The sequence below is a fragment of the Falco punctatus genome (genome assembly GCF_963210335.1).
Source record: "Falco punctatus genome assembly, chromosome: 10".
In the NCBI taxonomy this organism is placed as follows: domain Eukaryota; kingdom Metazoa; phylum Chordata; class Aves; order Falconiformes; family Falconidae; genus Falco; species Falco punctatus.
In genome coordinates, this window is record NC_137590.1 from 34,899,369 (window position 1) to 34,919,505 (window position 20,137).

Below are 20,137 nucleotides of genomic sequence, written 5' to 3' on the forward strand. Positions count from 1 at the left end.
CTTTTGCTTGCTTTAAGAATAAACTTTAATCTCATTTATTCAGATCATTTATAGTTTGCTCAGGAGTGAGCTTGGCTGACCCTTGGCAGTCCCTTGTTTTGAAGCAGAGCTTATTAAATTGAGTGTGGTTCTACTAGAAGCAGACTATTTAGACAAAATAGCCCTTGTTGTTAATGTGCCTGTTTGTATGGAGTATACTTATTAATTTTGGTTGAATGAGTAAACATTCATTTTTTAAAATTACTATCATTAGTACTTTTCTCTATTCTTCTTCAAGTATGGGGCTAGTGAGGAAAGAAAGGACATTATTTTCAATGCTTGTAGAAGAAAAGTCTTTTTGTAGATGCACAGAAAACCATGCACCTTTACTGTTTTTAACTTGACCTATTGGAAATGAGAGGCATTATACATATACTTTCAGAGGTTCACAAAACACGTGGCTCCTTTTCCTCAACAATGAATTAAACATCGGTAATATCTGTCTCAAGAGCAGATTTTCACCTGCAGGTAAGACCTTAAAGAGCAGTTAATACCAAATGCACCTTCAAATCTCATTATGCAAGACTGAGAAAGGTAGAAAAATAGAACCTGACAGCCAAAAGAGATATTCAGATCTCTCTGAAGTCTTCTTGCTAGTAGCGGTTTCTCTCAATTTGAAATACCTGTTCTAAATACTTGTTTTTCTGATGTTAGTGGTTTTATTATCTAATCTTTACAAATAACTTACAAATTATCTGATACTAACAATAGAAATCGAGAATTATTTTTTGTATAGTTGAAGAGGTGAAATATATGAAACACGCTGCTAGATTTTTTTGTTTTGTATTTTGTATGTGGACAGACAGTTCAGTAAAATAATTCCATGTATTGCATTGCATGGGCTGTTTCCTTCCCACTGCTTATCATCACGTGATGGTCTTCTAATATCATGAGACAGGCTTCAGTGAGCTTCAGATTGGGCCACAGATTGACCAGACCTGATGGAAAAGAAATGAGCAACAAAATGGTTAAGACACATCAAGATAAAATGAAAATTAAAAAATTCAGACATACAAGACTGAACTCTTTGGGTTGAAATAACTTCTGGATAGCTAATATCTAGTAGCAGGTCCTATGCAAAGGAGAAGATCCAAATTACAGTTTTTAGCTGATGCCCTGTTGCAGTCATTTTCTGTTTGCTTCCAGTGTGTTCCCAGTGTGATGTGGGGAAAATGGATTTTGAAAAAAAAAAAAAAAAAAAAAAAAAGCTGAAGAGGTGGGTGCTTTTTTTCATATTTCGAGATACATCTCTTGTCTAGTTCAAGTTGATGTAATTTACTCAATGCAGTACAGTGATAGCTGTTACTGTCAGGCTGAGAATAGGTAATTCTATCCCTAAGGAAAATACATTTCTCTCTATAGCAAGGCACTAGAGATAAGATGCAGGACAATGTTGGCATCTCCAGCTCTCAGCAGAAGATGCAGACTTGACAAAATAAGTCTTGTTAAGGATCAGGGAATGTCGTTGCAGAGTATTATTTGGATGTGATAAGCAGAAGGGGGAGATGGTATTAAAATGATGTTGTTTGACAAGACACTTCAGGGAAGGGGATAACAGACTACTGTATTCCACTTGGCTCTAGGAGAGTGGATAAGGCGTTTCATAGTTTGTGTGCTGTTGTGTTAATAGCGTGAACGTTGTTCCTTTGAATAATGTTTAATGTTGCAAGCAGCAGCATATGCTGTCATTGCAGCACGCAGGCAAACGTTTACATGCAAAAGTACTATTTTTGTAAAGGAATTGCCTAGAAAGCCCAAGGTTGTCCTTGTAGGTTTACTGGGATGCATGGTTGATGAGCACTGCATGAATATTTAAAATTACTTATATGGAATCCTTTACAAGCTTCACTGAACCTGCAGATGGGGAGAAAAGTGGTTTTGGATTATATATGCTAACCTATTCGGAGTATTACATACTGCTCTGCCACTGAGAAAATATCATACCTAAAGTCAACAGATTTTCTCACCTGGTCAGGCAATAGGGTTTCCTTGTATCATCGAGCCACCTAGCACTATGCTTGATAGTCCTCCTTTTCCTCCCCTGGCAATTCAGAATTAAGATACTGCTGTGATTTAAGCATTCTCACCTGTTTCTCTTACCACTTCTGTGCAGACCCTTGCCCCTGTTTAAGTGCTTTTTTGTATCAAAGGTGCCATGTAGCTTGCAAAACCAATCACAATGAAGTAACATCATCATTTCCACAGAAAAGGCTTCTCTACTTTCTTTATTGCCCCATGTAGGGCTTCTTGCATGCTGAGGCACACAAGAAAGGCAACTTACTCCTCTGCTCCTTGGCCTCATGAGAAGAGGAAGGTTTCAATGTGAGGTTGCATTTTGAGTCCCATGAAGTCACACCTGGCTGCTGGCTACAGCTGTCACGTTCTGTGCAGTGGCTTCCATATGCTGGATGTAGCTATTCAGCAGAGCCTATCAGCAACACTGGTGCAGGATACCTGGTAGTAGGGCACAGCACTGGGCTCCTGATTTCTAGGCACCAAATAATGGAGCCATAGAAAAAGTGAGACTTTCCAAGCCTGAAAGAAACATGTGCATCCCAAACAGGCCCGCAGTACTGCTAGGGGGGCTCAAAAATGCAGTCTGTCATTGCTTCGGTCTTTTAAAACTGTGGCTGTAATTTCCTTGTATCCATACATGCTCTGCAGATAATAGTTACGAGTTTCCACATTGGTTGCCAGCAGCACGATCTATTACTGCCATAAATTGCAGAGCTATTAAACCAATGGAGAAGGTCATGGTGATGAGGTCCAGGCAGCGCTCACTGGGGAAATAAAAGTTGTCATAGGCTATACCACATCATTAAAAACAAAGACATTGGATGACAACATATTCAGATCCCACGGGTTGCATTTATTTGGATTTTTGTTGTATTTCTATTTGCAAAAAAAGACCCCTGAATGCTGACGGCTGCACAGTACACTCTTGACAGTTTGAAAGAAGCAGTCAAGACTTCCTATTAATTTCCCAGGATAACAGCCTGGCGAACATGCTTTGTGACAGGCTGTGTGTTGACCTGTTCAGTCTCAAGTATTTTGCCTGTGTTCTTGTAAGTGGCGTGGTTGAGTCAGGGCAACCCCTCAGGCAAGGGAGGGAAATCACACCTTCCCTGGACACCAGCTGAGAAGGAGCAAGGGAGGGGACTTTCAGAGACATTACATGTGGGAGGTGGGAGTGTCACCACATGGAGCTGAGAGCAGCCACTCAGGGGACAGAGAAAACTTAAGAACCATGTTCCTTAAGGACTTCTTAAGGTGTGGGCATAGTTTGCTGCAGAAAGTGACTGATGACAGGAATAAAGCTTGGGGGCAAGGACCCATTTGTAAGGAGACCACGGGTGATGGGAGTATTGGTTATAACCCGTTTTCATTTCTCTTCTCTCTACAATAGTTTGTTTTTGGGTTTTTAGGTTCTTGAATTTAAATGTTCTATTCTATACTTCAGCAAAACCTGCCTTTTTTTCATTTAGAAGCCTTTTGGTCTTTTTTGCAGAACTGTCTATAAAGAGAAGGCTTTGGATCTTTTCACACATTAAATACAAGTTAATCCTTATCTGCATCCCTGCCTTCTGCCACGTGGAAGTATGAAAGGGCAAGGTGGAAAGGGATAAAGGCACTTATGCTGGAAAAAGCGAAACAGCTTTGACCTTATGCTCAGTAATTCCCCTGAGCACATGGACTGCAACTCAAAACACAAAAGTCAGCAAAGCTATTGGGAGTGCGCAGGGTTAAGTGTCAAGCAGACCAAGTGAGGACAGAGAAATTCAAAATGGTGTGCAGTGCTCCAGGACCAGTTAGGTCCCAGCAGTGCCCATGCTACTGGAAGGGGTGCTGCCCAGTTGTGCCCTGCAGTGGGCATTGTGGGAGGGCTGCTTGATGGCCAGGGCTCTCGGAACTTGAATGCCATCCTGTTTGCATCACGGCAACTCAGCACCCTACACACAGCACCGGTACAGACTCGATTGCATATGGATGTATATAAAACTGCCAATACATTGTATGTTAAAGACATTCAATTAGTTTTGGCAGTTATTTGGAAATGTTAAGAGTTTAACAAAAGGCAAGATCAGTATTACCAAAGCACTGCTTTTTCCTTTTCTGTTATCATTGTCACCTTAAAAAGCTGCAGGCCCCATGTTTCTGTGTTCTGTTAGATCTCAGAAGGGTGTAAATGTTTACAAGAGATCTCTAGAGACAGGGCAAAGCACTAAGGTTGTAAAATTGTCCGTTTTAATTTAAGGAGGCAGAAAGCCAAGTTAGATAGACAGTTTAAGTACCAACAAAATAATAAACTAAATGCAGATTCTGTGTCCAAGCCTTTTCTGCTTTCAGTTCCCACTGGGACACTCTGTTCCAGTGCCCTTGTTCCATCTGACTTTCTTGCAGAGGAATTGGAGAGTATTCAACTTTTAAAATTACCTCAGCTTTAATTTATTCTGCTTTTGATGTTCATGGCACCATATATCAAATGGTCCCCAAATCTTTTCCTTAGACTCTGAGGCTGTAATTTACCTGCCCAATGTCTCAAAGGCAGATAGCACTTACTTTACAAGTTACGTATAATTTTAATATCCATATGTTTATATAATATATGAAGTTTGTGGGGTGAGTGAGGAAGGGGGAATGATTTATACTTATGAATATTTCCAGCCATTTAAAAGACAAATGAATTTCAGTTTTCCAGAGGCATCTTAGCAGAAACCTGCACGGGTCCAGCATATTTAATATAACTTACACTTGGCAAAAAGAAATGAACAAGCTAGTCTCCCTTAGGACTTAGTACCAACCTCGGAGAACTCGGCATGATCTGGGTGAATGTATTCTTTTTCTATGACAGGGTTTTGTAAAGAAAAACACTGAGACTGGGGGATATGGGAAAAAGGCACACGAATTAAGAAGCACTGAATTTTATAAGTCAGGATTTAGAAACAGAGAACTCAATTCAAGTTTCCACTGAGGCACCTTTATGTAAACCTGGAAATGCAAAGGAAAATCAGGGGGAAAAAAAATGTAGTGCTTGCTAAGGCCCTTTTTCAGAATAGGTTAAATTTAGATAAAACTCAGATCCAAAGCCTTGTTTCCCATGTGATTGCAGGGCTGTAGGAATGGGACCTATATATATAAGTAGAAGAGAATGATGTTGAGAATTAAATTCTGAAGACTGGCCACGTAAGGGCACAGAATGGCTCAGGAAAGCAAATATGAGCAAGGTGTCCCGTGATCGCATCACAGCTGGTGAAAGTGAGCTCCGGTCCAAGGTGAGCACTGGCTCCGGAGCCCTGCGGACACTCACCTGCTGAATGACACGTTGCCTCTCACGGCTCTCCGTGGCTGGCCAGGGCAGGGTGTGGGTATTGATTTCCTCCTGCATCTAAGCCTAGTATGATCTCTGTGCACACTTGCTGCTCCCCTGGCATTACGGAGATCAGACACAGTAGAAAAGGAGATCAGCCAATTCCCAGCAAAGCAAGTTAATACATCTGTCAGGCATCTACTAGTTTCAAATGTATCATCTCCTTTTATTTTCACCTGCACATATATGCTCAGGCAAAGCCAAATTCTCACATGGTGCGTGTTGATATAACTTTCTTAAAGCCTGGTGGAGGCCAGTAGAACTATGGAGATCTGGAACCTTATCTGACCTTATGAATTCTGATTTGAATAGAGGTGCAATGAGTGTAACTTAGCATCCATTAGCAGTAGAGATGTAACCCCTCTGAAGAATCAGACAAATATCTCTATTTCAGTCTATGCCTGAAACAACTTATCAGGCTTGCAAAACAGGTAACTTTTCTTACTGTTTCTTGACTTTTTTTAAGGAAAAGAGGCGGCACAAAGACACTGCTTTCGTCATACCTACACTGCCCAATAGGTCATCCTAAACAACACGAATTGTTGTCTTGCATCTTTCTAACAAGCTGTTTCTTCCTTTTTTCGTGCTCCTTTTCTTTTTTCTTCCATAGGTGATGCAATAGATTGGCTCCAGCTCTCCCCTCCTGCCATGCCATATGTGCTGTGTGATGCCCATCTTTGCTAGACTGTTCCAGTCTTTCGGGAGGTGGGAATTTATTCCTGGAATCACACCAGTGTCCAGATCACTTTCATTGTCTTTATTAGAATGGACTGCAGCCCATCACCATTGAGGAGAACAGTTGGTAGGGAGTATATGATATAATTGCCTAAAATGAACTCTACCTCCACAGGGCACAAAATCACTCGGTGGCATTGCAGCTTTCTTATTCTGGCTTAAGTCACCTTCCTTCCTCTGGGCAGTATCTGGTTCTTATGTATGTTATGGGGACCATATGCTCAGCCTAGAGCCAGTCCCAGGCTTAGACAGTCTGTCTGTAAAGCAATATACATTCTCACCTGCAGATGTTTCTAGGTGGCATCCCCATCTTTCAAGTGCAGGATGGCTGGCAGCAAAAGAAATCAACTTTTCATGCTCACTAACTGAGCAAAGCTCCATGGGTCCAAAGGATCAGGCTCTTCCTATCTGCTCATTCCCAAGCCTGTGTGGTCAGGCCAGCCTCTCCAACATTGCTGCACCTCATGCAAGGGTATATGACTTACATAGAATCATAGAATTATTTAGGTTAGAAAAACCCCTTAAGATCATTAAGTCCAACCATTAACCTAACACTGCCAAGTCCACCACTAAGCCATCTCCCTACAAACCACATCTGCACATCTTTTAGATACTTCCAGGGATGGTGACTCAACCACTTCCCTGGGCAGCCTGTTCCAGTGCTTGACAACCTTTTTGGTGAAGAAATTTTTCTAATATTAAATCTAAACCTCCTCTGGTTCAACTTGAGGCTATATTCTCTTATTGCTGGTTACTTGGGAAAAGTGACCAACACCCACCTTGCTACAACTTCCTTTCAGGTAGTTGTAGAGAGTAATTAAGGTCTCCACTGAACCTCCTTTTACTCCAGGCTAAATAACCCCAGTTTCCTCAACTACTCCTCATAACACTTGTGGTCTAGACCATTCTTGTCAGCTTAAAACAGAGTACTGCACTATTTCATGGGGGCTTTAGGCTGGTGATGGGTTATAACTGTGTAAGTATGGTCCAAGTCTCTGAAGGTTTCCTTTCTTGTATTTGTAATAAGATGAACCAAATCCCAGTTTTGTCTTCTCTGCTGGGCTTATTGAGTATAGAGAGTGTGGTGAACCATAAATGGTCAAGGATGGGCTTTGCTAGCCCCCCAGCTGGAACCAGTTAGCTGATGAGAACTAGGGCTGCAAACTGCCAAAGAGGAGGAACATGCCAGGAGAAAGCTGGAGGTGTGGTTTCTGGAGCTACAGACTGAGAGGAACTGTGCAAGGAAAAATGTAAGAAGGGGAGGAGTAAAAGCAATTAGGAAGATTACAAGAGGTGAGTAGGACCATTGGTGCTTAGTACATGGTTTCTGGGCTTCCCATTCCTTGTGGAAAGGGGAGAAGAAGCCCTGGACGGAAATAAACCACAGAAAAAGGGAAAGTCCAGTGCTCATTTGTATGGTATGAGATTTAGCTGTTTGGAAAAGGAAGAGACGTTGCTGTAGCCATGCAGAAAGGTCATGTCTGCCTAGTATAATGCTTAGATTTCTTCAAGCCTGAGGCACGGGAAGTAGCATGGTTGTGGTAGTAACATACTTCTTCTGGGTAACTTTGTTTCCTAAAAAACTGGGTCTGTTAGCCTGATTGAAATGCTGTAGTAGTGTGTAGCAGACTTCCTGTGCCTGCATTGTTGCACTGGAAGTTAGTTTTGCTGAATTGCACAATGTAACTGCATACAGGGTATTGAGGGGGATATACTGTATTAACAGGCACAGTGGGCACTTTGTACCGTCTGTCTGGTGGTGACTTCTGCCACCATCACTGTTTTTGAAATCTCTTGTCAAGTGGAGTTTTGACTGGAGGTTCTTTCTTGGTTATGTATGTTATATGTATATTATCAGTATGGTTTGAGCAAGATAAAAAGCAAAAATTCACTTCTCTCAGAAGTAGCACAACCCCACAGCTGTTCTCTGCCTTGAAGCAGCTGTGTCTCATCATGGCTCGTTACAGCAGTTGGAGGTCTTGCTGTTCATTAGGCTCCTGTCTGCCCTCTCCCACTTGAATTTGTTGCATTGCCATGGAGGGGAGAAGGCAGAAAGCTCTTGCATTCAGTGCACTTCTGGATATCAAACTAAACTGCAGCTATGGCCTGAATTAGAAGTATTAGGAGAAAACCAAAACTTTACAAACCAGTGAACTCTTTCACAGCCTGCTGTAAGTATATATATATATTTTTTTTACAGTTCTAAAGGGAAATAGCCATGCATCTCTTTGCCACTTCAGTGAGCAGGAAGCTTTATTATAAAATGTTTCCTTGTGTTTGCGTCCTGCTTGGTTTGTTTAGTTTTTATTAGTTGGTAATTGTTTCACTACTGTAGAAATAGATGTCATGTTACTTTTTCATCTTGGTGTTGGTTTTTTTTCCCCACCCTGTTGTTGTGTGAACATTTCTTACAGTTATTTGCTGCAGGAAAAATGTGAAGAGGACTGTTTAACAACAGGCAGAAACTGAGAAATTGCCTTAGCTTTGGAAGAGCCTTGCTTCTTGCCTTCAGCTGGCATCAACAAACCTGTCCCTATTAGATGTAAGCCAAAATGACCTAGCTTTACAATTACAAAGGAAGGGGTGGGGGCAGGTTGAACCAGGGCAGATTAAGAGACTGGAGAAGAGTCATTGGGAGGTGTGTGCAGCTGAAAGCGTGCCAGTTTTGAGTCATTATTCGTTGAATCAGGGAGGAATGGAAGCCCTGGTGTGATTTATGCAGTCCTTCACTCTGTGTACACCTTTACTCTCTCAATTGCTAGTGGTTTCTGATCCATGGATCTCCAGCAGGAGTTGTGTTTGACTGTTGGTCTTGCCTCTGCAACAGGGTGGCATGTGAAGGCAGTGTCAATGGGTGTATGTGAGCCTCATGTTTACAGAGTGGTGTCAGCACTACTAGCTTTTAGCGGCTGAAAGAGACTGGTATTAGCAGCTGGTCTGTCTGCCTGCGTACCTGAGGCCATAGATCCCAGCCAGGAATGCCTTTCTGCCAGCAGCCCGAACTGCAGTGCTGGTAAGATGTGTGCAGTATCATTTATGGTGAATAATAGAATGCTAAATAGTTTAATGTATTACATGCTGATCCTGGAGCGATGGAAATTTAAGGGCGTGGGGTAGGGGTCAGAGAGGGTTTAGCATAGCTGTCCCATCCATGTCATCCCACAGCCTCAAATTTTCTGCAGCAACTGGGAGGAGACAGAATATTTAGGGATTTTGGGGGAAATGTGTTTGAAGGGGAGATGTGGAAGAGGTCTTAGATGAAGAATGGGAGGAAGCTCCAGGCTTTTGCTGTTGAAGGGAATGGGAAGGCTGTTTGCGTGTGAGGGTGGGCATGAAGATCATGTGCTGTTTGGCTTGAGTAGAACAGGCAAGTTAGAAGGAGGCAGTCAGAAATTGTCAGTTGGCTGCATGGGTGGTTAGCAAGTGTCCAAAAGCAATCTGAGACTACCAAAGGCTAAAAATAGTTAAAAGTTCATGGGGGTCTTTTATGTACACAGTACTGTCATGCAGTACCTCTGCATGACAATATTTTTCTGCTGGAGCCTTTGGAAAAACACAGAGCATGCTGCCAGGAGTGCATTGCTCTCTCCTTTGCCCTGTGTATCTTGACAGCAAAAGCTTTCAGGCTTAGGGCTTTTATGAAGGATTGTTTTTTAACAGTATCAAGTGCCAGGCAGTACAGCCACAGCTGTATTTCCTATGGCAGAGCTCAGTCTTACATCCCTGTGACCTTCTCTGGCTCTGTCTCATCCTGGACCTTGCCGTTGTAGGGATATTGCTGATGCTTATGTTTTTATGGTGAATTAAAGAAGCCAAGAGACACTTTAAAATTCAGGTGTCTCTTAATATTTCAAGCAGGGGCTGGACAGACGCTTTTTTTCCCACAGATAACTTTAGTGCAGAGGAAAGAGCTGCAGAGGAGAGCTTTGCACATTAAGGAACCTGATGAATTATGCATGAAGCACAGCAGTCTGGTATTGGCAGTGGCTGCTTTATGAGAGGAAGGGAGTGATAGTAACAATTTACACCATACCGTAGCTGTAGTTTTTCATACTGAAGCAGTAATGCAGACTGCTGGGCTGAGAACAAATAACGTGGCTCCCCCTTTGAGCCCTAGGGGGCTGAGAAAGGGTATTTGGGGGTGGGGACCAGAAGACCCGTTTTGAGCAAAGCACAGAGAAAGGAGGGAGGACACATCAGGCCCGCAGGCTGCTTGGCAGAGCTGTGCTGAAGAGCAGTGGAGTCACTGCTAGGTTGACAGACCCAGCGTGCGCACATTAAACTCTGCCATGTAATGGGACAGTAAGACTGACACTGAAAGCATCGTATCAGGCAATCTGTGCTGCCTGTGCTCGCTGTCCTGCGGAGCAAAGGTGGAAAGAGAAAAAGGAAGCAGTGGTTAAAAAAAAAAATCTCATTAAGGGTAAAGGTTGACTGCAGAAAAATAAAAGGATAATATTCTGCACTGCTTTAATGTGAAGTCTGTTGCTGTGCATGACAGTAGACTTGCAGAGTTACTGTGTGTTAGAAGCTGTGATGGCAATACTCTGTAGGTAACTGGTTCAATCTGCCAGGAAATGAAGTGCCCTATAAGTTCGTCAAGCCTTTGTGATTCAGCAGCAAAAGAAATTTCTACACTTGTTGGCGAGTTGCCACTGCATATTAATGAGGCAGCTACTTCTTTGGTAGTGGCAGTAGTAGGAACTTGGATTTCCTTGTAACTCTTTGTGGTTCTTTTTTAACCAGATCTGTGTCTTCCATTGCTCTCTTTAGGTTTCTTTTTTGGCCATTCATTATTTTGAATATTCATTCCTTTTAGGAAGAGGCAGTCCCTAGAGGTGTTGGAAGTGGGCTGTACTGCTGTGAGGCATGTAGGTAGCAGTAATGATTTTGTTTTTTTAATATAGTGTGGATTATTCTGCCCTTTCAAAAGCCTTGCAACCAGCAAGGTAGCTGTATGCTACTCTTTTCGTGGTGGGAGAATATTTTCATACTCACTGACACTCAGAGAAGTACAGTTCAGCATTTTCAGAAGTGTCTTGCATTAGGAGGCAGACATTTCCCAAGACTTTAAGAGATGCTGATCACGTGGAGCCTCTCCTGGGCATCAGCTAAAGTGCCTGGCATTTACAAAACTGGAAAGCATTTGATACTTGACAGAATCTGAGGCTACTCTGAAAAACATTGGCTTATGAGACTTCCTTGGACTAAAGGTCTCAGTAGGAATCCTGGACATTGCTGCGATACCCGTTTCTCTGCTGCTCTACCATACATTGTTCTTTATACCTTTTATTCTTTAAATGGTGACTGTGTTTGCCTTGGCTTTGTCTTCCCAGTCTCTGTCAGGATCTTTTATGTGATGAAGTTGTGTATTTAAGTCTTGTATTTTGGGGTTATTGTTCTGACTAACCTCAGCCATGAGCAGCACAAACAGATTTTGCTTTACTTCAGCCTCTCATAGGACACTCAGATGCGGAAGAGAGGAGAAACTGCAGCACACTCGGAGTTCTTTCCCCTTGTCTGGGCTCGTGCAGAATTTAAATTCATAGGTATGCTCAGTGGTAAAAATGTTGATTTAACAGTTTTACAAAATGGTTAAAAAGGACTGACAAATTAGAGCTTTCTTGCCAGAACTGGCAAAGCTTTGATTCTGACTATCTAATGTCTCTGGTACACACATGACGTTGCAGTATCTCATTACTGTATTTCCAAGTAGGGTTCATTGAATTGTTCCATTTTGTGTTTAGTGGTATGAATAAGCATGAAAAATGAAACCACTCTTAACTGTAAGCAGTAAAATATGTATTGTGCTTTAATTGTTTTCATTTTTGGCAGAGCTACTTTATAATACAATTATGTTTGTGCCCAGGGGCATGTGGGATTGAATTACTGGGTATCCAACTTCCAGCACTCTCTTTCAGGCACCCCATACTTAAATTATAAAAATCCTTTGGGAACAAGGCAATTGTATGTGGTGGTTAGCAAAAATGATCTGAAGTGGCATACAAACATACTTCTCTGAAGCCATTTTATAGGTAACCTTTCTTTTTGTTAATCTAAGTGCTTAGAATATAGGCTTTAGATTTCTTCTGAAGCAACTTCTTATGAAGATGTTTTCTGCATGCTAGGACAAGAGACATCTGGGGAAAATGTGAATCACCTACTCTGGCCAAGCATGAAAAAAGGAAAAGGGAAAAAGAAGTCTTTTGGGAAAAATAAGTCTATTAGCTGAAGTGCAAGCTCTGGTAATCCTCATTCAGACAAGGCTTCTTTGTTTGCAAATAATCTTCTTTGTTTGCCTGTGCTTTTTTTTGTGTTTTCTTTTCATTTTTTCAACACTTTATGGAAGATGAGGTGTGTGACTTTTTTCGCAAAGATGCCTAGGCAGGAATTATTTGTTGCTGGCAAAGAACTTAAGGCCAGTATCGTATGCAACTTGGTCAGTTTGGCTAAGACTTTTCTTTCTTTCTTTCTTTCTTTCTTTTTTTTTAAGTATTCATAATCAAGCAGAACCAGATTTTGCATCGCTGTTGTTATCTTGACTTGTACTTATTTCTCAGATGATCCGAAGTGCTGTAGACTGTTTAAGTTGAAGTCAGTGCATGCATAAAGGTGTTTACAGGAAGTTAGAGTAACTTGGAGCCAGCTTTAGTATGAATTTACTCTATAAATTAACAGTAGTAACTTGCAAATGGGGGCAATACAAAAAGGTTTGATGAAAGTACTGTCATCCCTATAACCCTAGCTAGGTTGACTGATGGAGACATTTTACTATGTAAAGACTTGATTTGAAATCTGCTGCAAACCATGGTGGCATGTTCCACTTCCTTCACTGTTGTAAAAGGTTGCGGAATGTGCAAGGGAGCAGTGAATGCATACCCAAATTTCTGCAAGGGAGATATAAGTACATGTGTGTGTGTATATATGTGTAAGTCCCTTTTCCTCTAACCAGAGACATGAACACAGCTTCTACACTGGACCTTCAGATTCAATTTGTCTGTGTAGCAGGTTAGTCCTTCATTGTTTGTTATCAGCTTTCAAAGGTTTTAGTCCCTCTGTCTTACACGGAGAAAGGGTGTTTTACATTTATGTTTAGAGTATGCTCTCCTAGTTACTAAAAAGTACCTATTTCTTAATAAGCCAGGCTGATGATTAAATCTCAAGGTTTGTTTGTGTCTTGGGTGGAATTTTTCCCTCCTAGGGCTGGTCCAAGCCAAGTTTTTATAGCTGGATCGTTGCTTATACACAGAGGTGTGCTTGCAATTGCTGAAATTACACACGGGTATTTACCAAAGGATAATAATATACACTGTGTAACCTCTTTCCTTGGCTTTTATTTAAATATGAAGAGGAGGCAAATGATCTGCCTAGAGGTTTCCTTTGTGTTCCCCCTCTCACCCTCCTTTCTGTTTCAGAGGGGAAAACTCCCCACCCAACCGCCGTGTTCTCTAGCTAAAACCCATTCAAACAAAAGAAGTCCTAAATCCATATTAATCACCGCTACCTTTAATTTTTCAATCACTGCTTGATTAAATTGCTGCCTAGATTCGCCCTTTCAGTGATAGGGCCTGGTGAGCCCTCTGCAGTGAACTCAAACAGAGAAGTAATAAAGTGCTTTCTGTCGTAGGCACTCCCCAAAGCGCCAGACACAACACAAGTTATTAAAAAAAATATCAAAGAGTGAGCTCCTATAAACTGTGCAGAAGAGAAAAATGTGATTTTCCAGGGAAGGGGAAGAAGATTTTAATTTCGCATCTGCAATTATGAAGGCAAATACATCTGTATAGAGGGTATTTCAAAGTCAAAAAGAAATGAGCAAATTCAGATGTTTGGGCCTGTGTCAAGAGCTAGGTTTGTAAAGGTTTAACTGCTGTCAAAGGGCAAGTGCCTGTTTTTTTTCTTTTTCAATACAATTGTCAGCACAGAGCATGTCTATCAGTTAATAAACTCACACTGATCCACAACCATCTGCCTTTAAATCTTCCCATGAGGAATGCGGATGTTCTGGCTCCAGACATGCCCTGATTCCAGTGAAGGTGGGGTTCTGCTTAAGCAAGTTTACATTGGTGTGCAGTCCTCTCCTGGTGCTCCACAACTCTTATGAAATTGGTTTATGCTGCTGTAGGACTCAAACGTAGACCTGCGGCTCTTGAGCCACCTTCCACTAGTGAACAGTCAAGGTGCTGTTCCCGTGCTGGGGTTGTTTGGAGCCTAGTGTTGGCACCGAGGTTCCTGTGTAGCCTGACATGAGCCAACAGCTCTTTCCTGGCGGCTGTCCTAACTCTGGAAGTGAGTTGTAAAGTTGGCTTTGGTGTTATGTTATGATATAACTGGACTTCTGTGTGTTACAGGGTGGCTGCTGTTCAAAGCAGTCATTGCATATTAAGTCAGTGTAAGCGTCTCCTGGTGGTTGAGCACTTGGAAACAAAGTGAAGGTATTTGAAGAAGCACCTGTCCTTCATCTGAGTGTGATAGCTGCCAGCGCAAGCACTGATTATCTAGCATATACAGAATAAAATGGACTAACTGAAGCAAACAGCTGTGAGTGCACACATTTGGCATCCCTGCCTCAGCTGAGAAGTAACTTCAAGATGAAATGGGTTATTTTCTTTAAAATACAGTCTGAGTCTTTTGCAATTACGTGAGCATTCCCGTGGCTTTACATCTTGTCTTTGACAAATCCGTAAACCTTGATGTTGATAAAAACATATATTGAACAACTTTGTTCTTGTTAAGACGTTTCACAGGACATGTTGCTGTTTTCTGACTCAAAGAACACTTTTTCTTTTTTCTTTTTTTTTTTTTTTCTACTGTGGCCACAACCTGAGTAAATAAAGAGTCAACATGAACTAAATCATTATAAGCCAATTTTAACCAATTCAGAAATGTCCATACTGGGGTTTGTGTGGACAACAATTTAGTGAAATCAATTGAAAAATCAATGTTAGGCATCATCTCTGTCAGTTTAACTAGCTTCTTTCCCATTCAGCTCCCAGCCAGCTAATAGCAGGCTGAAAACTGCAACACAGTGTTACCTTATGCTTGCACAATCTTCATTGGCAAAAGGATTTTAGGGCTTGAACTTACTCCCTTAAGTTTGTGTTGTGCACATCTTTACCCAGCTAAGGGAGTGATGGAGACAGCCATTTCGTGCTGAAGCAGCCTGTAGCTACAGCTATTTGAGAGCAGAACAGCCTTGTATATGAGATATCAGGGCAGGAATCAAGAGAGCTGAGTTCTCATTTCTACACCTTCTATTTTATCTTTCTATCTTTTCCCTTCCCCAGATGGCTGCAATAATACAAATCTTGCATGTGGTGTACGGGCCTTATTTTCATTCATTTGTTCTTGGGAAGCTGTTTAAAGGCTGGTCAATACAAAGGTAATAAAACCCCACTGATGATTGTAGTCACTGGACGTTTGGAGTAGTGCTGTCATGTTTGTGATATTCTGCCGTTATGCCTGCTTGTATCGTCATGCTGTGATGAAGACCTGGGGCTGCTGTTGCAGTGATCAGGCTGGTCTCCTGAAGAAATCTGTCATCACACAAAGCTTCATCTAATTATTTAGCAAGTGCCTCTGAAACTTCAGAACTAAGCATGGATCCCTTCTGGTTAATAAAGAATACGTGTGGAAAATGCATTTCTTCCCTTAGTTTTCTTGTACTTTAAAGGAATCCTGCTATTGCAGTTGTTTTGGTGCAAGGCTGACCGACTTAGAAGCAACATTGCCTCCATGAGAGCTGTGAACTTGAAGTAGGGTTCAACAACACTAAAATTCCTGCTTTCTGTTGCTTATCTGTTGAAAGAATCAGGAGCGAGGTGTATTGCTATCCTGTGGTACCCTTACACATCATCGTTTGCCCTACATCAGGCTTCATGACCCTCAGCTAAGTTACTGCCAGTGTCTGTACTGCAGAGCCAGGGAGCCGGGGTCGGTAACTGCTGTGATACCGTACTGCATGGCAGTGTGTGCACCCTGTGCCTCTCCTGAATAAACACACCTCGTACTGCTCTGCAGGAAAATGCAGTCATCCCGCAATGAGCAATAACAATTCAAAAACATTTCATAAACATTCTGTTTAAAACCAAAAAAACACAAACCAAACAACCCACAAGACAACAGCAGTATTTCATTTTCACAAAACGACTTGGAGAGCTCTTTGTGGACTGTAGTAGAAATATTATTGGAGCAGTGGGTTTGAGACTTTCCTTTCCTGCGATCTTTCCATTTAGCATCAAGATACATCTGGGCTTCCTTCTCTGCTGTAATACTGTTGTTGGCAAACCTGTGTTTTCTTGTTTACACTCTGAAACCCTTACCAAGACAGCTTGCGCTATTACCTGCTTGCTTGAGAAAAGGATCCAGAATTGAACCCTTCCAAAACCCAATAGGTTGGATGTTGAAAATGTCAGCCAGGGATATCCATGTTCTTACCTCTGTTTTTCACAAGCACGATCACAGTTTTTAATTTCTCCAAGTCCCTGAGGGAATCCTACTAGAAAAAGCTGATAAGGGAAATTGCTTCTAATTCTGCAGTGTTCTCTATCCCTTTACTTGTTTAGTTATTATTGTATTCTGCCAACAGTCTTGATGACACATGTTCATTGCTGCCTTGTCCCATCACGTGCTGCAATTATTTCAGACATTTTATTAGAATGACACAACTGGAGTCGTTGTTTACTGGAGATGTAATGTCTTGGGATACTGAGGTCTTCAAGTAGGCATGGGGTTAACCTTTGCATCCACTGTAATTATGTCAGCTAGTGGAAATAATTGCAAGACCTGAGACACAAGCTTCAGAACAGACAAGCACCTGTGGCCAGCATTTTTAAACCTCTTTGGCTTATCCCAAGCAAACCAGGTGTCTTACAGCCAAGTGGCAGATGCCTACTTTGTCAGTGAGCAGTTAGTTTAGCAGGGAGATGGTGTTATAACACACATAATTTCTTTACTGTATAAGCAGTGTAACTTGAATTTAGCCAGGTGAACGATTAATAGAAAAGGAGCTTTGATAGAAGTAAGGTAATTTGTTTTCAATTATAAAAGCTAGAGTTACAGCGTAAGTCAAGAAGGGTGCAGCGTGCGGGAAGGTGTGGATGTGTTGATCCTTCAGGCTTAGATTGATTTACCTCTTTGCTTTCCTGACCTTCACGTTGAACAGTTTTCTACCAGATAAATTTAGACAGATTGAAACTGTTAGAAGTAGAGAAACTTGCAGAGCAAGAAAAGAGGGATCTGAGGATTTTTATCACAAGCACACTCACCCATCAAGTGCCAAACCAGCAGGTTATATAGCATGACCAGACTGTCGGCAGAACATCTCTGTTGAGTTATGCAGCTATCTGTGAACAGCCTTTTGGGCAGAGCAAGGGGCTCTGTAGAGAAGTGCTTTATCACAATGTAGCACTGGCCAGCTGCTGTGGGCTGATGACTCTCAGTTCCCAGAAATGCCTGGTTTAGGGTTAGCATTCCCTTACATCATATATGAATCATTATGAAGAGCAGCAGTTTCACCTTTTGCTTGACAACCTTTTGGCTTTCCAGTTTGGTTTGTAACAAATGCTGCCGTTTTTTAGAACATATGCTGTCAGCTTTGATTGGCTTCCTTTGTAATTTTGACAGGCAATGTTCTGTAAATGTGTGACACAGAGGATTCTGGTGAAGATTGTCATGTACAGGACAAAGGGATTTTAAGAATAATGACAAGTAAACGTCCACCAAAGATGGACTTATGTTAAAATCATTGGTGAAGATAATTCATGTGAAGGGTGTGATCAGAGTTTTAGGAATTGCTGATGTCCAGAAAGAGGAAGGGTGAATATGATTTTTTTTATTATTAAGGCAAATAGATATGATTTGAAAGTTTGAATGGGTTTTGTGCCCCCCCTCCCCTTTTTGTTTTTTACCTCCTTTCTGAACAGAGGAGGGGGAGTGAGCAGTGCTGTAAGGAAGATGCAGGTAGGATGAAAGGATCAGACAGGATGGGATGCAGAACACCCAAGAGGCAATGGTTTTATTTGCAGAGGGCAGGGAAACAGTCAAGGAGATGACAGGGAAAGCTTGATTGTACAGTTAAGTTTGTATGATGTTAAGTGTTGAAGGATATCACAGGTGTTTCAGGCTTGCTGGTTTCTGTAATATACCATCAGTGAGGCTTTGGGGAGTGTGGCATTTACTGAATGGCAGAGAGCTTTTCCAAAGCTGTGAAAGGACCTTGAATGTTACACCTTTCTCCACATAAAGCCACATATGTTGGAGTTCACAGCTCACTGACACTGGTGTCTGTCTTTAGAAACATTAGGTTGCAAAACTTGGGTGTGCAGAGAAAAGCTGCACCTCGGCTCTAATTTCAGTGAATTCTTTTGCTGTTTGATTTTTGTGTAATATTCTGTGAGCTGCCAATTTTAGGAGGGTTTTTTTATATTATTACTTTTTCAAATGCCATTGTGGCAACAAAACGAAGAGCCTTTCTGCCCTTTCTTACTGAATAAACCCACATAATTGTTTCCTTCTTTCTCTCTCTCTCTCAACAAAATAAGGTGAACCAAGACTTTACGGTCTCTGCCCTGCTGTGTGAAGGCATGGCAGTCTTCTGAGCCCGTCTGCTTTTATAGCAAGCAGTAAATAGTCATAAAGCATTTGAACACAGCATATTTATGTGCAAGTAGGTTCTGTATTAAAAAAATGACAAGCATTTGTATGATGGAGGTAGTACTCATCATAAAAAATATTCAGTTCAGTTATCTGGAGACATTTCTATAGCTGAAAACCAGCCCTGCCAGCTGAAAATGTCTGCAATGGCAGGAGGAAGAAAGGCAGGCCTTCAAGCAGTTTTCTTCAGAACTACAGGAATTTCTTCAGAATTAAGGAATTTGTCTTCAGTCTTACCCTTTTATTTTTAAAAAAGATTGCTTTAAGAATACTATGTAGTGGTACTAGGACCATAAAGCATTACTAAGGGTAAATGACTGGTAATCTGAACCAGAACTCTTTGAAATTGGAGGAAGTTTGGGAATGGCTCATGGCTGTAAAGAGGGCAAGGAGATGGAGAGGGCAAGGAGTATGGCATTGGCTAAGAAGGACACACACACGTGCACAAAAAAAGTGTGCTTTTATTAGCATCCTTCTTTAAAAGCCATGTGTTTAATCTCAGTAACAAAATTTTAGTCAGAATTTCTGTGTGTTCACTGTTGGCATGCCAGTAAAAGCTAAGGCCTCTGCTACAAGGTTTTGCAGCATGATACAAAAGAGACCTGAAAGCGGCAATGTTGCCTTTTCCTCCCTTACTCTCTTTGTGATTCAGTAATTCAGTTAGAGGCACAACTGGTGAAAAGCAGCAAAAAGGTATGTTTGTACTCGCTCTCCCTGGCTGGCTCAGATACGCTATTTGTACGTGTGTCAGTTTTTCATACCTGCTTTGAAACAGCAAGGGAGGATAACGTGAGAAAAGAGAACAGCCTTATTCGTTCCTTTTATACAAATGGTCAGGCTAATCCAAGCAGGAGTTTTTCAAAAGCCAAAACTTTATCAAGAGCCAGTCTCACTGTTGCATTTACGCTTGGCATTATAAATTGGGCCTCTGTTTTGGATTGATATTCTTCATGAACAAACTCAAAAAGTGGAATTTAAAAACAAAAAAAGGGATTCAATTATTTGAGCTTCATTATGCTTCATGCTGCTGCTCCTCCCCCTGGAGAGCACTGGAGAGACTCCCTTGCCATTTCAGACTCTTCTCATTTACAAAGTGTGATTGTATGAGTTGACCAAATTTTCCAAACCACTGATCTTGCTGCAAATGCTTTGCTGACTTGTTTCTGGCTTACGTGCAGAAAGTTAGCGAGTTGCATGGAATTACCAATAGTTCTTTTAAGTCAAGGGGTCTGTATTCTGCTTTTCTTTGTTACTGGCTGCTGTGTTCCTTACACATCAGGTGGAAGGGGGAGATATAACTATATGGGAAAAGGTTCCACATATTTGCATAGCTGCTTAGAA

General features: G+C 41.6%; 1 protein-coding gene across 10 annotated transcripts in view; it reads left to right on the forward strand.

Annotated features, from left to right (window-relative positions):
- TSPAN4 (tetraspanin 4) overlaps positions 1–20,137 on the forward strand; it is a 443,427-nt gene that overhangs the window by 322,652 nt on the left and 100,638 nt on the right. Inside the window, exon 1 of one of the 10 annotated variants that reach the window (XM_080405644.1) lies at positions 2,814–7,435. The exons of 8 other annotated variants lie outside the window; for them this stretch is intronic. The gene's annotated coding sequence lies outside the window, so the exon portion shown is untranslated. One more of the 10 variants, XM_080405643.1, reaches the window with a different exon arrangement.